Source organism: Oryza sativa, chromosome 11 (assembly GCF_034140825.1).
Source record: "Oryza sativa Japonica Group chromosome 11, ASM3414082v1".
Lineage (NCBI taxonomy): Eukaryota > Viridiplantae > Streptophyta > Magnoliopsida > Poales > Poaceae > Oryza > Oryza sativa.
Window position 1 is genome coordinate 14,705,506 of NC_089045.1, and position 15,269 is coordinate 14,720,774.

Sequence of the window (15,269 nt, forward strand, 5' to 3'; positions counted from 1 at the left end):
TTTTGGTTTTCAAAACTTCTCTAAAAAGCCAACCAACTAAAAGAAATTTACATTCCAATCTTATCCAAAATATTATTTAGACCATACATGGCCACCTACTATCACTTAGATGAGTTCTCATTGTTGGGGTTGCATAAATGCATCATACTAGCTCAAATAAGTACATAACATTCATTCATATTTATTTCTCACCAAAACCATCTTATTTGTTTGTGTTTGCATTTTTGGATAAAAGTGTTTAGAATAGAAGCTTATGTAGCTTTTTGCTCAAACTTGGTCTTTTCTTCGAAACCTTGACTTCATGATGTTAAAGTGTGAAATAAATCAATTCGGAGTGGTCTTAATCATATTTTTATATCCCATGCTTTCAAAATATGAAAGATTTCAAAAGTTGGATTTATAGCTATTTCAAATATCCTCTTTGGTCAAAATTAAGAAAAATCTCATTTAAGAGGCCAAATTTTGTGAAAATCCTCCCAAAAGTGCTTCAATATGTATTTCAAATTTTTGCAAGGTATTTGAAGTAAAAGATCTTATTTCTAAAATAATATAGAAAATGGGCGTAAAAGGATCTTGCATGATCTTATTTTTATTCAAAATGTTCTATCTCCCTAATTCAAAATATTTTGTGTTTTTGAAAACATTTCTAATACGAAAGTTTATGGGTTGGTCATTAAAAACAAATCTCTAGTTCAAAGTTTTCTCAAAATACCAACCATTCAAAGGGTATAGCTATTTAAAATTCATCCAAAATTGTGTAATGTAATGACCACAATGACCAAAACATGGATTTCAAGGGTTATGCTAATGGAGCTAAAGTACAATGTGAATATTGGCTTAAATTAGTATCTCTAACCCATATAACGCTATACAAATGTCAAACTCCATGAAAAACACATTTGTGTGTGATTTGTGACTTTCATTCGAATTTACTAAATTGAAAGGCCTACAATGCTATTTTTGGTTTTTATATTGATAGAAAAATGTTTTTCCAAAAACTTCATTTGGACAAGATTCTCTCATGTCTAAAGATCATTTCTGTAAGATTTCATCTTATTTGGACATGATTTGGAAGAGTTTCGAGTTTTTCTCACTTTGATGAACTTGCTAAAAAAAATTTGGAAATGACATGGTTTTACACTGATTTGTGAGTTTTATATCTCTCAATTTATTGCAAACTGGAAGGAGCTTTCGGTATGACTTTTGATCCCCTATATTTGAAAATTATTGGTAATTTTTGTTTTAATTTTTGCAGCTCATTTGGACTCTGTTTGAATGCTTTTTCAAAGCCCATCTTAAGTTGTGTAAAAATCTGGAATTTCAGCTTGCTGAAATCTTATGATTTTTGTTTTGTCTATATGGTTGAGATATGAGCAAGACTCCAAAATGAAACTTGTGCATGATTCCATGAATTATCTCCAGGATTTATTGCATGTTTTTGGAGATCATTTCCACAAGTTTTGTGTTGCTACAAGAGCTTGCTTGGTTGTATCTTTTTTTTTTGGTTAAAATTCAAATTTTAAAAGTGCGTTTCATTTTGTTGAAAATCTGAGTCGATAGCTTAATAAAAATTGTTTCGTGTAGTGAGTTCTATGTTACGTGAATGTTAAATCAATTTTGAGCTCTATTGGATTTGTTCCTTGCATGAATTCCTCTTGCTCTTAAACCCCATTATTTGAGCCAACCTAAACTCAAATGGAATTTTCATTAACAACCTACATATTCCATTTCCTTTGCTTTTGAAATACAAGTTGATTCTTGTTGCCATTGCCAACTACCATTCCTTGATCCAAATTCGCACTTGCATACACAAGTGGTGTCTATATAAAATGGTACTAACCCTTGATCATCTTGAACTCGGTATTTGTCAATCATTGTCATTCCATTGCCGAGATTACTCACATGACCAAGAATCTGTCAAGTATCTTTGACCAAACTCCTCTCTTAGAGAAAAATACTTGATGAGTGCATTTTGAGAGAAAGTTCTAATGCTCATAATCACTCCCTCCAACAAATGAAATCCATTCTAATTCTTTTTGTCTAAGTGTTGAGACTACGAGAGTAAGGGGGAGTAATTGTTAAATGGACCATTTGTAAAATTTTTGCTTTGAGCCTCGATTTCAAAAAAAATATTTGGTCTTGTGAATGTTTGTTCTTGTTTTGCTCGAGCAAAATTGTTTCTTTTTTAGTTCCTTGCAAATGTTTTTTTGTGAGATTAGTGCCAAAAGTGGGAGAATATTTGAGGATCCCACATTTGATATGATTATCGATATACAAGGGGAAAATATTTTTGGATCCCACATTCATTTGGTGCATGTCTTGAAAAGAAGCATATCATGACCTATGATAGCATTCAACATGCATCATATGCACAAGCATGTCATACATGTCATACATCGATATACAAGGGGGGCATATTTTAGGATCCCACATTCATTTGGTGCATGTCTTAAAAAGAAGCATATCATCACCTACCGTAGCATTCAACATGCACCATATGCACAAGCATGTCATACATGGGTATAAATCAATCATCAAATATTCGTACCATTATTATTATTTGATCCCATCTTTCTTCACTTGCTTCCTTCCTTTCTACTAAACTGAATTTTACCCTATTTCAGTACCACTTGATAAGCCCGGATCTGTCTGACGACATAGGAGCGGGATTCTCTAAAAAGCCAAGGTCATGGGTGGCCAAGAGGGCCCACTTGGAGACTTGGGATCTCAGCAGGAAATATGAAGGTAGAATTCAAAAGTTTTTCCTTATTCTTTTATTAATAAGAAAGGGCTATGTATCATATTTATACTTAATGCTCCCCAATTCTACCAGAAATACTCTAAGAATTTGTTAAGAGTAAATTCTTTGAACTGATTCATCCATAGCCTTAGGTCAGAACCCTTTTTGACTATGTACCTTTGATTCTACTATGATTATTCATCAATAGGTACTAACCCCCCGAAATCACTTTCCCTACTGCTACGTTGAAATGAAAATGCCCGCCTCCAATCCGCTTAGTTAAACCAGATTCTCAGACATATGATTGTTGAGTTAAGGAACAACTCGAACGGTTTTCCCTTCAAGAACAAACATAAATTTTACATGTCTACTCTTGTTAGTAGAAGTAGTAGAGGAGAAATCATTGAGAAAGATTTTTCATTTGAATCATACAAAAAAGTTTGAGCTATCCTAAACTGTTGCAGAATGTTATTTGCTTCATAGGAAGTGATGAGGAAGTTGTTGGTATTTCTTACCAACACTACTGGAAATATAATTCCCAGCAATGGCACTAGAAATAATCCTGGTATATTATGGTTACAGACATGATCCGCAAGCGCACGGATATACCATTGTAGCATTTCACCCGGGAGTATTCCAAGGTATCGTATTTATTTTATCCCAAGGGAAGATATGATTAGAGAGTACCATGCTAATAGTTTATATATTACTTATATACATCGTCAAAGTCTACGCAGGGGTTAATTCAGTTAAAAGGGTAGGGTGACACACAGAAGAAAGAACTAAGAACTACTCTCACTAAAATATAGTCTAAGCTAAGTGGAGAAAGAATAAGAAAAGTATCATTCCTGTACTTCTAGTATACATACATCTTTAGTCTATACTTGCTATTATACAGTCATGCAACCAATACCACATACCCAGTGTCCTCCTGGTGTTTCGAGAAGCCACCTCTGACTGCCGAGTTCCTTACGATAGCCTGTCATGACCATACAACCGGGGCTAAATAAGGAGGAATAACCTCCCAAGGGAATTAACTTAGGATTATATACCGGCGCGGAGGAATACCCGTACTGAGCTGTTACCATCAGCGGCCCACCTCTCATCCGCAATATATAACAACAATTAATGGTATCTAATAATCTAAGCACCACGATTACATTACTGAATACTACTCTACATCCTTGCAACCGACATAGAGCAACCGAGTAATCGGACACTAAACCCACACCAATACACCTATCTGGAAAGCTAGTTACATGACTATATTGATTCAAGTATAAAGTAAAGTCGGCACTCAAGTAATATGAATGGAATAAAATACCGAACTTGTATAAAGAAAAATATTTTATTAATTCAATAAATCTTACAAAAGAAGAGAGAAAAGCTATTAAAGCCATACCCGGAATCTCCTGAAGACTCGAGGACTATGAAGACTATTCTATTTCCTACTCCAATAGCACTAGAACTACTAAACAATACTTGAGAGAGCTCTTGATCTTCTTCTTGAGGTGTGTGAGGGAATGAATGAGAGGAGGGGTATTTATAGCCCATGAGGTGCCTTGGGAGTGTGGAGATGCTCCAAGCATCCTAGGAGCATGTTTGCTCTCCTCATGACAAGTGGCAAGATGAAGTATCCAAAGAGCATCTTACACCTCATTGTGCCATGTGTCGATGCTTATGACGGTTTCTACCGGTAGAATTGCTCCTAACCGTCATAGGATACATGTAGATAACTGCCGGTGGAAAATGGGCTAGATTAGGCCAGCTGGTGGTTCAACCAAACTAGGGAGTTGGGCCGAACCCTGGCCAGGCCCAATCAGCCCACAATTCGGTAGGTGGATTCCTCGTTTGCCCCTTAACTCAGAACAGGGAATTTTGGGCTTATTTGATCATGTCATATCTGAGTTCTCAGCCCATCTATCCACAAGTTTGATTCTCGACAGTGTCTGTTTGATTGATCGATTGTTTTATTGTCGATTCTACTCCATTTTGATAGCTTCTCCTGCATGGTTAGTTTTCCAAGCATATGGTGGAGTAGAATATTTTATTTATGGAATAATGCATTGCAAGCATAGTTAGTCTTCATTAATTGGGTAATATTGACGGTCGAAACTGGTCGATAACAACCGTCAACAAAACCCCCCAAGCTTGAACCTTTGCTCGTCCCAAGTAAAGAACGAAAGGAACAAAGACTTAGTTGTTGATCAGGAGTTGCTGCAATGTTGTATATCTCAAAGATACAGATGCAAGGTATGGGTACTCTCTCTCAAATCAAATAAGTTTGGCACGGCGGCTTACCCTTATCCCTGATTCCCACGAGACACTGCCTTTCCTTGTCTTGAGCGGTTGTGAGACAGAACAACAATTAGAGTGCTAGTTACCCAATCTTTATTCAACTTTTATTCCGGAGGTTTTCAAATGATTTTTGCAAAAGAAATCCAAGTTCCTCAAATGATTCTCTAGATCACTCAAAGTGCATGAATATGGATTCCTCACCAAATTTGCCTTTTTGATTCCTACTCTAAGGTTCATATGTGGAGCTTGAAATGGATCAAACATGACATACTTGTATTCACATTTATTACTATGTCAAAAACTTGGACTAAACTAGATGACTAATCATACTCAAGATCAAGATCGCGCAAAGTGTGTGTGCATGATATGGTGGGAAAATATGATGGAAAACAAAATATGGATAAAGAAAATGCTTCTCCTTTGTGCTTATGCTTTTCCTCCAAAATATCCTTTAATTTTCATAGAGGGGGTATGGCTACTTTTTCTCTTTTTTTCTTTTTTTATTTATTTCTCATAGCCATACCTTTCCCTCTTTCTTTTTTTTTCTTTTACTTTTGCAAAGGATTTTTCTTTGGAAAGGAAGCATGGATGGAGAGCTTATTTGTGGATAATGATAACATGGATATGGTGGATGATATGGATGCTATCTTCCAGTGTAGATGCTTAGCATATGTGTGCAAAAGTGGGTGTATGATCTTGATCATAGAACATGAGAAGTATCTACATAAGTCACAAAGATTTGACAAAATTCAATGGAATTACAAGTAACCAAAATGTATATGACTTAATTAATATGGATATTTTTGGCTCTGGTAGGAACTCATATCAAATGAGGAACTTTCAATTTTATCATTTTGGAACATAAAACATCCGGAATGCAAGTCAAACTTAGAGCAGGTTCATAGCAACTCTTATTTAGTATCTCATATCTCGCAACAACCTAGACTCAGATCACTTACCTCAGGTCCCCGGATAATTATTGGCTACTCCTATTCAATTTTTGAGAGAGTACTTAACCATGAACCCATGTATGAGAGATATATAACAGAGCAACTATTCATCATTTCAACATGAAGAACTAAGCATGTCTTACCTAGCATATTAGATCTAACCTATCTTATTAAATATAACCTATCTTTTTGGTATTTTTGATTTTGCAAATTTTTATATTGTTTTCAGGTTTATAAATGCAATGCAAAAATTTAAACATGCAATTTGAAAGGGAAATATGCAATGTGATACAAGTTAGCTCAGTGGGGGGAGAGACATCTCCCCCAAGCTTGCTTCTTGCTATGGCTCAAGGTGGGGATCAAATCCCTGGTAGCAGTGAAACGCTTGCCAGTCAGCTTGCTGTTGTTGCATCATGGTGTTGAAGTTTGCGAGCTGTGCACCAACAGACTGCTGCCGTTCCCGTGACTGTACCACATGATCCTCCAAGGTGTGTTGCTCATTCCCTGCCTGCAGTTCTAAGTGTATCCATCCTCCGGATGAGTTCTCCCAGATCCCCTCGAGAGGAGACTGAGCAATGCATCAAGAGGATGGAGGTAGACCACTTGAACTGAAGGAGCCCGAGTATCCCTAGTGCAGCTCCTGTGGCTCATGCCTCCTGCTGTCGCTGGCACTCTGCCAGGACGAACCTCCGGTGTCATGTTGCAGGAATTGGGTCCAACCACGGGCATGCACGGTCGGGCCCCAACTGTTTCCATACATCTGCACTGGTGGTTATGAGGAAGACGCCTCCAGAGGTACTTCTCTCGCCATTCGTCATGTTACCCTGCGTGGGACTTCTCGAGGCAACTCCGCTTGGAAAGAAATGGTTAGTTCTCGGCAGTTATACAAATGAAACTCCGGGTTAGGTAACGTAATCTCATTTGCATAGCCGGGAAACAAAAATATAAGATAATCATTTGGACCATGTTTGAGTATGTGGCATTGAACCAAATAGGCCTCATCAACATAAGAGCGGGTAATAGGAATATTTGCATATAAAGCAGAGTCCCAACTCTTCATGCTAAATGAGTCACCAAAGAAATACACTCAACAGGACTAGACAACTTCACATTTTCTAACCATTGCTTGATCCTGGGTTGAACGGGTGAAACTTTGATTTTTTTTTTAACCATGGCATACAAGAGGACTAGTTCGCACTATCCGGATATTAGCTCTAGGAAACAACGTGAAACAAGAAACTTATGCAACAGCCTTAAGGTAGGATTATGGATGTCATTAGTTCTAGGCTTTCTACAGGATGAGAGACCCGAAATACTTTGTCAAAACATACGCTTGTTAAAATCAGGAAATGCGTTCCTGAAATTAACTTTGCATGTTTTGTCAAAGACTAGAAGCAAGCTAAGTTCTTTCCAAGAAAGGTGATATTCCTTGCGGAATAACCGGAAAGTAACGCCATCGCCTACCTCTAGCAAGGCACATAAAAACTGCATGGTAAGCAAACGGGAACCCGGCTCTTCTACACATGCAAATTTATCCCATCCTACAGCACGCCAAATAGTATGAAACTCAGCATCCATACCTATCCTTTTCAGAAGGTCGAGTCGTATGGTCAGGTCTGAGCACACGTTTGGTCTTTCAACATATGATAGGCTTGCATTTCCCGGTGGCCCACAAGGTCGAGATCAGAGTTGTCGTACAGCCTTGGTGGAACGTACGCCTCCTCCATGGATGCATCCGCGGAAGAAGGTGCACTCGGCTTATCGTGTCGGCTTGTCCGTGAGCTTGATCGTCTCTTGAATATGCCCGAAAGTCGTTTCTTCATAGCTACAGCAAAGAGCAAGAATACAAGACTACTCGGACGGGGGTTAAGCAAGTACCCGCCGATTATCCTTGCACCGAACTAAAGCAAACTTGTATATGCAAGGTGTCTAAACTAAATGCAGTGAATTGTGTGAATTTGAGGTAAGCCTGCAAAACTTTGAATGAATTTTGCAGCAAGGTTTTGAGAGGGAGTGAAAATGAGTTAAAGTGGTGTGACCTCCCTCTCCCAGTTGAGCTGCATATATAGTGCATGGATAACGGCTAGTAATGGCATGTGGGCCCCACTAGCCACTACCCTGCAGAAATTTGCAACCAGCCGGTACCAGGCCAATTCGACCGAACCAAGGGGTTCGGCCGAACCACTGGTGGACCCAATCGGCCCCACATTTAGCCATTGGGCTCCAACGACTAGTGTGAAGGTGGCTGTGCAAAATTTTGCCAAAAATTGCATTTTATTTTGCTCACAAAAAATCATTTGAAGAAATTGCCTCAAATTCAAATCTAAATGTGCATTTGAAAATTCAAACATGCTTTGATGCAATGGAAAATAAATATGAGATTACTACCAATTTACCTGTTGGCAAGGGCGACGTCGTTTCAGGTCCGATGAGCACGACCATACCTCCAACGAATTTTGCTCGATGAGGCACCCAGTTCCGGAGGTACAGGAACGGGTGTCTTCTCCTTAACCCGCCACACCTTCCTGATCATAGGTGCGGGCAGCGGCCTCTTCGAAACTGGGAATGCAGGTTGACCGGCCTGTATTTCCAGTTTCTTGGATGCCGGCTTAAGGTACTGACGGTTCCTCGTTTCTTCCCGCTCCAGGAAGTTCATCATGAAAGTGTTGAAGTTATCCGTCCTTCGGGGTTTTACTTTGACCTCCTTGTGTGTCGATATGTTCTTGATCTACCCCATGGAGCAATGCTCCATCCTTGGTCCCCTTGTGGACGATTCCCGTTGTTGTTCATGAGCTTGACGTTCTCACAGGTTTTCCGACAATCCGTGCCAGAGTGACCAGTATTGCCATCGACCTCACATGTCTTGTGAGAGTCCATGGCCTTAACGGTACCCTGCTCGGCGTCCTTCTCATTGTTGTCCAGTCTCCTCATAAGGAGATCCAACTGAGCGGCTAGCATTTCCGTCCACTTGACGGTGTACATGTCGCATTGACGGGTTTGGAGTCGTTCCTTGCTCCACCCCTTATTTGAGAGCATCTTCTCAATCGGTTGGCATATAACTGTTCTTGAGAAGAATGTCCCTCCAGCAGCAGCATCCAGGTGATCCCAGGACGAGGGGGTTAATCCGTTGAAGAAACTCTGCAGGATGAGCCACTCGGCCATCTCATGATGAGGACGGGTGGTGACGTATTCCTGCAGCCTTTCCCAAGCTTTAAGAATGGTTTCATCCCTCATCAGCTGCAAACTGGGTATTCTTCGACGAGGAGCGTTGGTCTTGCCCATCGGGAAGAATCTTGAGAGGAATGCCGTTGAGCGCTTATTCCGGGTATTCACCGTTGCACGGTTGATGTAGAACCACTGTTCTGCTCTCCCGAGGAGAGAGAACGGCAACAGGTGGAGTCTGACTCTTCTGACGGTATACGTGCTACAGCTTTCCAGGAATTCCTGCAATTGAGCACTTGAATCCTCCTTAGGCTTACCACAGAATGGGCAAGCCTGCACCATCGTTAATTTAGCTGGTCTTCAAATCAAAGTCACCGTTTCCCCTGCTGACTTGGGTTCCAACTGGCATGTTACCAGCAGAGGGAGCAGCGAACTTGCAAAGGGTCTTCTCATCCATATCGTGCAATTCTGGTGGCACGGAATTGGCTGGTCTAGTTGCCAATAGAGTGACCTTGAGGATGAATGACACGGGGTCGGCTTCATTTCACCCGTGACTCCAGATAAAAAATTGGTCGGCAGATCAGAACCAGTCCTGTACTACTCTGTTTTCACATAAAAGAGAAAACAAACAAGGTTTGCCTACAAAGGACAGTGACTTATATAGAGGTAAATATAAAATTATTAGCAAGTAGTAAACTCTTAATCGTTTATCTTACCCGGCAACGTCACTAGAAATGCTTGTTGGTATTTCTTAGCAACACAACTGGAAATATAGTTCCCAGCAATGGCACTATAAATAATCCTGCTATATTCTGGTTACAGACGTGATCCGCAAGCGCACGGATATATACCATTGTAGCATTTCACCAGGGAGTATTCCAAGGTATCATATTTATTTTATCCCAAGGGAAGATATGATAAGAAAGTACCATGCTAATAGTTTATATATTACTTATATACATCAAAGTCTACGCAGGGGTTAATTCAGTTCAAAGGGTAGGGTGACACACAGAAGAAAGAACTAAGAACTACTCTCACTAAAATATAGTCTAAGCTAAGTGGAGAAAGAATAAGAAAAGTATCATTCCTGTACTTCTAGTATATATACATCTTTAGTCTATACTTGCTATTATACAGTCATGCAACCAATACCCCGTACCCAGTGTCCTCCTGGTGTTTTGAGAAGCCACCCCTGACTGCCGAGTTCCTTACGACAGCCAGTCATGACCATACAACTGGGGCTAAATACGGAGGAATACCCTCCCCAGGGAATTAACTTAGGATTACATTCCAGCGCGGAGGAATACCCATACTGAGCTGTCACCACCAGCGGCCCACCTCTCATCCGCAATATATAACCCCAATTAATGGTATCTAATAATCTAAGCACCGCGCTTACATTACTAAATACTACTCTACATCCTTGCAACGGACATAGAGTAACCGAATAATCGGACACTAAACCCACACCAATACACCTATCTGGAAAGCTAGTTACACGACTATATTGATTCAATTGTAAAGTAAAGTCGGCACTCAAGTAATATGAATTGAATAAAATACCGAACTTGTATAAAGAAGAATATTCTGCTAGTTACACAACTATATTGATTCAATTATAAAGTAAAGTTGGCACTCAAGTAATATGAATGGAATAAAATACCGAACTTGTATGAAGTAGAATATTCTATTAATTCAGTAAGTCTTACAAAAGAAGAGAGAAAAGCTATTAAAACCATACCCGGAATCTCTTGAAGACTCGAGGACTATGAAGACTATTCTCTTGATCTTCTTCTTGATCCTAGGAGCATCTTTGCTCTCCTTAGGACAAGTAGCAAGATGAAGTATCCAAAGAGCATCTTTCACCGCCTTGTGCCATGTGTCCATGCTTATGACGGTTTCTACCGGTAGAATTGCTCCTAACCGTCATAGGATACCTGTAGATAACTGCAGGTGGAAAATGGGCTGGATTAGGCCAGCTGGTGGTTCGGCCGAACCAGGGGGTTCGGCCGAACCCTGGCCATACCCAATCAGCCCACAATTCGGTAGGTGAATTCCTCGTTTGCCCCTTAAGTCAGAACAGGGAATTTTGGGCTTATTTGATCATGTCATATTTGAGTTCTCAGCCCATCTATCCACAAGTCTGATACTTGACAATGTCTGTTTGATTGATCGATTGTTTTACTATCGATTCTCCTCCATTTTGATAGCTTCTCCTACATGGTTAGTTTTCCAAGCATATAGTGGAATAGAATATTTTATTTATGGAATAATGCATTGCAAGCATAGTTAGTCTTTATTAATTGGGTAATATTGACGGTCAAAACTGGTCGATAACGATCATCAATAGAAGTTAGGTCCCGATCCTCTGATAGGTATTGATAAACAGTCGATTTGGGCGGATTCGCGACACAACTCAATCCGGCTTCTGAACGAACACACTACTTAGCCCCGCAATCGCAGCACCACATCCTCTCTGTTTATCAACCGTGCCGAAACCCAGTTGACCTCACCTAGAAGGCTAATCCATGCATACGAATCGAAGAACACAAGCAAGAATAAGATAGATTAAAACACAATTGCATATGAATGATTAAGCACTCGAATATGGGGTTCTACAAACCGATCTAGCGGCGAAATTGTTCTTAACAAAATAATCTAAGCAAAACTCGACTCTAAATGATGACGGCTACTGATTAAGTATGATTAGGGACGTCCTATGGTTGCCCTAGGACGCACACCCCCTTGGGCTAAGCCCACGATTCAATTACAAGGCGCAAAACCCAAATCAGATTCGGACATGATGAGATACGGGACTTGTTTTGAAAATTCCGGCAGCTCGGTAGGAATTTTAATGTCGGACCAAAACCATCTGAAAGTAGACTCAATAATCTTTCCAACAAGTACTCATGGGCCCTGAAATTGCTTCTAGATCAGCGGCAAGGTCCGTTTGAAGTCAGGAGGCCTGAATCCGAATCCAAAACGTGTAGAACTTTATCTCTTGTCTTCTATGGACCAAAAGTGACGTGGTGATATGGAAGTGGACTTGGAGAAGGTCTTGGTTTGGTCCCCAATCAACTTCTTTAATCATCCATGCATTCCTTTCGCTCAGTCTCTTTTATTTCACCCAAGCAGGTACCTCTGCAAACGAAAACACACAAAACCCCAAATTTAAGTGCTTAATCATTCATATGCAATTGTGTTGCAATCTATCTTGTTCTTGCTTGTGTTCTTTGATTCGCATGCAGGGATTAGCCTTCTCGGCGAGGTCAACCGGGTTTCGGCACGGTTGGTAACCAGAGGAGACATGGTGCTGCGATTGCGGGGCTCAGTAGCGTGTTTGTTCAGAAGCCGGATCGAGTTGTGTTGTGACTCCGCCCAAATCGACTGTTTATCAATACCTATCGGAAGGTCGGGACCCTAACATCCCTCATCAGTTTGTATCCCCTAACATCCCTCATCGGTTTGTATCAGAGCGCAGTTGCTCGTTAGGTAATTTATCTTCCCATAACAAGAAAATTGCCATACAAAAATATTTATTCTTTACCTAGACAATTTGAGCAGTTGCATTGTTCTATTAGATTTTGCATTGTTGAATTCTAGATTGCATCGTCATGTCGAGTGCTGGTTTAGTTTTAGATTTAGTTTTTTAGTTTTGAGTATTGCATCTGTTCGTCACTTAGGGCCTGTTCACTTTGGTGTCATTTTCAACCTTACCAAATTTTGGTACAGTTGCCAAAAAAGTGGCTACATTTAGTTTGCTGCCAAATTTTTTAACTATATAAGAAATCCTGCCAAAATTTTGGTAAGTTGCCAACTATGCCAAAATTTTGGCAATGCCAAATTTTGGTAAGGTTTTTTTTGGCATCAAAGTGAACAGGCCCTTAGGTCTAGGGTTCATCACTCAAGTCTGTGAGTTGTACGTCAGTTTTGGATCCAGTTTTGCATCTCGTCGGTTGTTGTCGGGACCATGAAAAATCGAATCTAATCATCGACATTACTTGAACATTGCATCCCGTCCAGTTTTGCAGAAGTTTTTGTCAAGTGGTTTTGGAGGTACTCAAAATCTAGGGTTCCTGCTATTGGTCTTAATTAACGACGTTACTAGAAATATAATTCCCAACAATGGCGCATAAATACTTCTGGTATATTATGGTTACAGAGTTAATCCACAAGCCCACGGATATACCATTGTAGCATTTCACCCGAGAGTATTCCAAGGGTATCGTATTTATTTTGTCCCGTGGGAAGATCATGTAGAGAGAACTTGACTAATAATTTATATATTGCTTGTGATAATCATATTCTGAGCAGGGGTTAAGATAATCTAAGGGTAGAGTGACACACATGCATTAACTACTTATTCTCATAATATATTATCTAAGCTAAGTGGATAGAAATGAGAAAGATAATCTATTCCTATACTTCTAATATACATAGTATACATACATTCTAGTTAACCGATATACTAGATAATACCCTCTATCCGATGCCCTCCTGGTACTTCAAGAAGCCACCCCTGACTGTCGAGTTCCTTATGACAACCCATCATGACCGTACAACCGGGGCTATATATGGAGGAATACCCTCCCTAGGGGATTAACTTAGGATTATATACCGGCGCGGAGGAATACCCTTACTGAGCTGTCACTATAAGCGGCCCACCTCTCATCCACAATATATAACCCCAAATAATGATTTCCCGTAATCTAGACACCACGTCTAAACTACCAGATACTACTCTAATATCATCATCATGACATAGAGTAATTGCATAAGCAAACACTATACCCACACCAAAGCATCTTCCAGATAAGCTAGCCGTATATTCAGTATAACATGAATATAATGTAAAGTATGTACTCCTATAATCGGAAAGTATTTCAATACATAAATGTATTTAGAAGAGTATTCTAATAAAAGTACAAGGCTTACAAAAGAGAAGAGAAAAGCTACCAGAGACATACCCGATCTCTTCCGAAGGCTTCCGGATTCCTGATTTCTACTTTATTCCTATTCCATCAGCTAGATACTACTAAACTAAACTTGAGAGAAATGAGAGAGCTATTGCTTGAGGTGTGTGAGTGAAGTGAGAAGAGGAACTCCTTTTATAGCTGAACTATGATGGTTGTGACCGTTGGAATGGTCGGTAATACCCTCCAACCGTCATTGGGGCTTCATCTCAACCATCCAGCCAAGACATGGATCCAACGGAGGCGAGGGAGGCTCGGTGTCACATCCTGATTTTCGCTTTAGGATTTAATAAATTATTTTTAGAATTTATATTAAATATTTATTAATTTACAAGTGAAGTTAAATGTGGGAAATCAAATTTCCTAAATATAAAGTATGGCTGGATTTAATTTTTATTAAATTCGCCATAGTTAATTATACCCTCTGGAATTTTCTTTGATTTTTCGGAGCTCAATTTGTAATTTTAATAATACAAACAACATTTCAGTAATTATTCACATATTAAATTAATCAATAAATGGTCTACTTATAATTTTGTTAAATATTTATAGTGTTCAAGTACTTTCAGGATTTTTCTTGATATTATTTGAGCAATAGAAGTATTGTTAACAATTCAAGGATCATTTCAGTGATTAATTTAATTGGAAAAGTAATTAAATCCTCTTTTTCATTTCGGGCCGAAACAGGAAAAGTCCTCTCTCTTTCTCTGCCCAATCTCTCTCTGGGCCTGCAGCCCCTCTCCCTCTCTTTGTCGAAGTCTGCTATTTGTCCCTCTTTCAATCAGGCCTTGGAAGAAGAAGCCCAGCCGGAAGTTTGTTATTCTCCCTCTCGCTACAGTGGCATCTTCAACCTCCAGCCAGCCGTCCAGAGCCCCTGTTCTTCCCGATCCGGCGCCGTTTTCTCTCTCCAACTCCGGCCGCCATCTTCAGCCGCCTTTTCCCGTCACGCCGGCCGTTCTCGATCAGTGACGCCACCTCCCTCCGCTCCGCAAGGTTGATCTCTACCATGGCCGCCAGTTCTTTTGCGCCAAATCCCGCCGGAAGGTTGCCGTCACCGTGAACCCGTTGGTTGTTGCCTTGGTTTGATCTCTAGCCGTGCCGTTCGTCGTCGTCCGTCATCGCCTTCGGTCGCCGTAGCCTTCATTG